This window comes from Chelonoidis abingdonii, chromosome 4 (assembly GCF_003597395.2).
Source record: "Chelonoidis abingdonii isolate Lonesome George chromosome 4, CheloAbing_2.0, whole genome shotgun sequence".
Taxonomy (NCBI): Eukaryota; Metazoa; Chordata; order Testudines; family Testudinidae; genus Chelonoidis; species Chelonoidis abingdonii.
In genome coordinates this window covers 18,476,619-18,482,618 of record NC_133772.1, presented here as the reverse complement: position 1 = coordinate 18,482,618, position 6,000 = coordinate 18,476,619, and positions in this window count along the sequence as shown.

The window sequence follows — 6,000 nt, the reverse complement described above, 5'->3', positions numbered from 1 at the left end:
ACCAATGCAGTCCTGAAACCACCTCCCCCTTAAACAGGAAGCTTTTTAATTGGGGAGGGAAAGGACAAACCAAAACACGATATGGAAGCACATTAATCCACCCTTGTAAATCAGACCCTTTTGCATACAAGGGCTGATTTGTCACTAGAGCTGAGCAAGAACCAGTTTTCCCATCTCGAGAGAATTTTCAAGATGAAAAATGTTCTCCATCCCAAATCAGAGCAAAAAGCCCAAATCTCAGCTCTCCAGGAACAGGTAATCGGAAGGAAAGCATTTGGATCAAGTTAATCGGAACGGCTCGCTTCGATAACTTGGCGACGGTGTGTTCAGATTTTGACCCCTTCGCATTCTTTTGACCTCTTATGCTCTGCAAGCGAGCTACAATTTCATATTGAAACGTGGCTTCAGACCGAAAAATGCAACTTTGTTTTGAAAACGTCCGAGGTGGATGTTTCAGTTTCAGCACCCCGGCATTTTCTGACCCCAAAAAATCATTTAATCAGAAATTTCTCGTCCAGCTCTGTTTGTCACTGCAATGTGGGTCCAGCCCTTGGTTGGAGGGGGCTTCCCTGGCTGGCGAATGGCTCTGCACCATCCCCTGCTTGTGACAGAGGCCATATATGGTCTAAAAATCTCCCTGTGGCCACATAACATGGAGAGTGGGTCAGGCCACTGCCTGAGTACAGTACAGCCCCTTCCATAGGTACTCAGCAGCTAGCCCCAGCTGCTGCTCTGCTATTCTTAGGTGCCAGTTTGCGCAGAGCTAGTGTGTGTACATCTGCCTGAACGCCTCCCTGCTGCTGTGTAGATTGTACCTTGAGGGTGTGCTTCTGGGGGAATGACGTGTGGCCAGAGCATTGTGTACACCTGCTATTCCCTCCTACTGTACCAGTCCCTGGGGGGCTATAGGCAGCCTGGTGCAGGTGAGAGGAGCCCCGCTGCTGCCCTAACTTGGGTTGGGGGGACCCATTCGGCCCCAGCAGCCTGAGGGATCAGAGGAGCGTGAAGTTGCTATTAAGTCTCCCGGTTTGGCTTCAGTAGACTCTAGGAGCTAGAGCCCGATTCCCAGAGACCCCCAGCCAAACCGGGAGGGTTGGCAACCTACATGTGCATCCTATGCAGGGGATGCAGAGATGACTTAGTGCCTGGCATAGGGTCCAGTGTGCTGGGGGAGGGGGAGAGTTGGTTTCTTTTTGCAGCAGCCTTGGAGTGACAAAGGGGCTGCAGGGCAGCTGTGAACGTGGCCCTTACAGCCCGGTTCTAGACCCAGCTTCCAAGCACTAATCCAAAGGGTTCTCGAGGGGCCTGGTTCTCCCTAGCTCGTGCCTTGCCCAGCCCTGTGCAACAGGAGGTATAGCACTAGTGTTTTACATCCCCTTGCACAGGGGTTAAATGACCACCCATGGTGCAGTTCAGCTGGCAGTCAGGCCGTTAAGCGTAGAAGTCAGCATGAAAGAAGGTCTTTATAACGTCTACTGAGAAGTCTGATGATAACCCAATTTCCTATGGAATTCTTCCCTTTGGCAAATGCTCATTCCCTTTTCCCCTCCCCTTCACCAGTCAAATGCAACAGCTGCCGGCGCAGCTCCCTATTGTTTATTTCCTTCCTTGCGCGCCAGCAGCTTCAGTTATGTCACTGCAGGATTGCCGGCAGCCCCGGGATTAGCACTTCTTAGCTAAGTGGCCCAGTCAGGGCATCTGTGGGGATCCTGTATAAATCTGATCAACAAGGGGGGGCAGGAGTGAGAGGAATGTTCCTAGGTGATGGAAGGCAGCAGGCAGAGAGGTGAGCTGAGGTCAGGCTTGGTCAGTAGGGTCCCAGCTGTGTGCCTGCCTGACCTGCATAACAGGGGCAGGAGCCCTGCAGAGAACTCTTGGATGATTTGGGCCCCGGGCTGTAAACGAAGGTGCCTCAAGGTTGAGGATCCCTGCAAAACCTAGGGCCAGCTCTGGGGTTAAGAAATGCTGGAAAACTTTGCCCGAGACTTGGAGTCTCTCCCTGGATTCTGTACCCAGCCATGGAAAGCTGCAGAGAATGTGGCAGCAGAGGAGAGGGGATCAAATGCAGTTCCCTGGTAGGCTCCCTGTGGAAACACCATCTGTTCTGGTGAGTGAGTTATAAAAAGAGATTGTATCACTTAGGAAAGTACAGAACTGGGTGGGGGACCTGGATCTTCCCTTGGCCTGCCCCTTGTGTCATTCTCTCCATGCATCTGTGCAAAGTGGCTGTGAAACACTGCCATTTTCATGGGGGGCTGTTACCCCCACACTGCACAACTGTAAATCACAGCACAAGGTGCAAGGCAGACATGGGAAGGTAGGGATGCTTTAAGCCTCCTCTGCATTCCTTGTATTAAGAGACCATTCAGCCTGCCACCCCAATGTAAATTAGAGCAGCTCCTGGGCTGCTCCTACAGTCTGCTTTCCATAGCTCCCTCTGGGCTTTGGGATGCAGAGAACTGTAATAGGCAGTGCATTCTGGCCTCACCCTGATGCAGGGGGCTGGAAGGAGGGCCAATGCAGTGCCTTTCAGTTGTGGGGGGTGGGGTGGCTATTCTAAGGGGGAATTATATGCCCCCTTTCAGGCCAGAGCAGCATAAAAGGGCCAGACAATAGCTGCGAATCAGATCCGATCAGTGCCTAGATAAGAAGGTGATAAGCTTCTTAGAAATACCATACACAGATCAGAGAGGGCAGGTTCCTATTTGTGATCAGTGCAGTAAATCCAAAAGTAATTCCACTGACATCAGTGGTGTTACTCCAGATTTAAATGGGCATAACCAAGATCAGCATCCAGCCCCCAGCCTTGAACATACCTTCTTCACTCTGCTGGTCTGATTCCTCAGAATCACTTAAACCAACCCAGGAACTGCACCTCTCTTGCCCAAGGAAAAGTTATTCAAAGCAAGGTCTCCAAAACCACATAAGAAAAATGTTTTGTTTTTTTTTAAATGTATAGGCTAAATGTTAGGACTAAAGAAAGAAGCAGAAATGACATTTTGGTGAGGGGGGTTCCTCGGGCTATGCAGAGAGAAAGACAAGGGGCAGGGTTGATCTGTTTTCCCATCGAATGAACAAGGCATCCTACTTTAAAAGGTTGTTTAATCGTTCTAAATTTTTCAGTGTCTTTTTTTTATAGCCGACCTTTCTTTCCCACCTGCAAGCCATCTCTTTTCAGAACGGAGGGGACTGAGTCATAGCTGCCTTTGCTTTGCGTGAGTTACACTGGTGTAAAACTGGAGTAACACAGTAGGCTGTGTGAATACAGAAGGGCATGGCTTTAAGTGAACCAGTGGAGTGAATATGGTACAACCTTTCTAATGTAGGTGCAGTTATACCAGTATAAACGCTTTCACCAGGATAGCTATTCCTGTTTGGGAAGGGAAATAAGTTAGACTGCTGTGACTGCATCCACTCTAGTAGTTGTACCATATCAGTAAATAATTGTTATGGAAGTACAAAAACTGTGCGGTGAGCAGACCTAAGTCGGAGGAGAATCAGGTCCTTTGTTTCATCTTCCAGATTCGTCACCTTCTGTCAGATTCTTAATCTCAGCCACGGCCCCAGAGCATCAATTCAATTTCTCAGTGCGTTATGGTCCTGTTTTTCCCTGCCAGTAAGAGGGAATTATTATATCAATAGATTGTTATCTCAACATCAAGATCTTCCTCTCAAACCCCTGCTGTTTTCATCCAAAGCTTTTCAACTCCTTATCCACTGCCACTGTGGTGGCTTTAATTGTGTGCAGTGATTTACTAATATCCGCTGAGTTATTGTTTGATTAATGAGATCCCGGGATCCCCGGGGGAGGCAGGTGGAGATGAAAGCAGACAAGTGCCCTTTGTGATCACAGGGATTATTGTGCTGTTAGTTGTATTACAGTCGTGCCTAAACTAAGCCACCAATTGAGACTGGGGCCCCAGTGTGCCTGATGCTGTACAGACACATTAGTAAGAGACAGTCCCTGCCCCAAGGAATTTATAATCGAAGTAGAAAACACAGACAAAGGAAGGAACAGATGGGGAGACCAAAGTCCAGAGAGATCAAGTGATTTTACCCAAGATTATGCAAATTGGACCCTGCTGTCCTGAGTCTGAGGCCAGCACCCTAATCACGAAGCCAGCCTTCCTCTCTCATAAGATTCATTTCTAGAGGCAGTTTGGGAGCAAAATGCTAAAGGCAGCTCTTATCCATGGACTAATCCTGTGGGTAGGTGCTTGCCAGTGTGCACAAGGGCTGCACTATCTACTCCTGGCTTGTTAGCAGATTTACTGGTGTAAAATCTGGAGCAACTCTTGACTTCAGGGAAAAGGTTCCAGATTTACGCCAGTGCTGTTGAGATTAGAATCTGGCCTCTAATAAAAATAATGAGGTGTCTGTCACTGTGAGGGGTCCAGCAAATTTTATCTAGTAAAGGATTACACAGGCTTTGGGGATGGAGAGACATGCAGTCACTCAATAACATGTATCATTGCCGTTCAGAATTGTCTTGCCAGCTCTGTGGCCAGTATGTGATTATCATATGCAGGAAGGAAGAATTGGATAGTGGCTGCAGAGCTCTGGAAAGGTGGGTTTGTGGCTAAGGTATTAGACTAGGACTCATCGGTTCCTGGCTCTGCCACTGACTGGCTGTATGGCCATGGTCAAATCACGTAGAACATGTCCACACTGCAATCAGGAGAGATGACTGCAGCATGAACTGGCCAACTTTGAGCTACGTCACTGAAAAGAACAGTACAGATTTTGTCTGAGTACAGACCCGTGACATTGCGGCTAAACTGCTGTTTTGAGTGAGCTGGTCAACCAAAGCGGATTCAGGTGTGCTGGCTAGATAGACCCTCTGTCTGGCTTCCTCACCTATAAAATGAGGATAACAAAACTATCTGGGACTGTCTTGTCCCTTTAAATTGCAAGCTCTCCAGGGCAGCAGGTTGTCTCTTACCATGTGTCTGTACAGTGTTTAGCACGCCCCGATCTCAACTTCCAGCTGCTGCTCTAATACAGATGAGTAATAATAGAGAAGTGCACCATGCCTTGCAGAGGGCAGGGAAGTATTCCTGACCCCTGCAGGTGATCCGCTCTCTCACACATAACTTGAGTGCAAATGTTATTCAGGATCAGAGCCTTGTCCAGCATCTCTTCAAATCCAGCAGCAGCATTTGCTTTGCCCTCCCTCCCCTGGCCCTCACCTCCACCTAGGGTGACCAGATAGCAAATGTGAAAAATCGGGACAGGGGGTGGGGGGTAATAGGAACCTATATAAGAAAAAGACCCAAAAATCGGGACTGTCCCTATAAAATTGGGACATCAGGTCACCCTACCTCCACCCCACCTCACCTGATCAGAACCTCACATGTGCCAACTACATGTGGCTTAAAAAACAAATGTCTCTTTGTTCTGGTTACAGCCCTCCATCCCTGGCACTAGGTGAGACATAGGTACATAGGTACCTTTTATGGCCAGAAGGGACCATTGTCATCCTCCAGTCTGGCCTCCTGTACAACACAGGCCTGGGAACTTCCCCCGAATAATTCCTAGAGCAGAACTGTTAGAGAAACATCCCATCTTGATTTAAAAATTGTCAGTGATGGAGAATCCACCACGACCTTTGGGAAATTGTTTCAGTGGTTAATTACTCTCACCGTTAAAAATGTAGGCTTTATTTCCAGTCTGAGATACAGCCATCTATCTCCATTTTTAGTTGTCAGCGAAAGGAAAGTAGTGAACTAATATGTTGTCCTCACATACACTGTAAGAAACAATCCCGCGTTGGCAGGGAGCTGAATGAGCTAACAGGGCTTTTCCATCTCTCACTCTTGAGTCAGGCACATTACAGGGAGATTTTGTGGGTATGTCTTCACTGCAGAGCAGGGGTAGGCATACCCATGTTAGCTTTTATCGAATAATAGTGAAGACATGGCAGCATGGACTAGCAACTTGAATGTATACCCAGGGTCCCCAGCCAGTTTGTATTTGGGTTCCTAGCCCTTTCTGCCACGT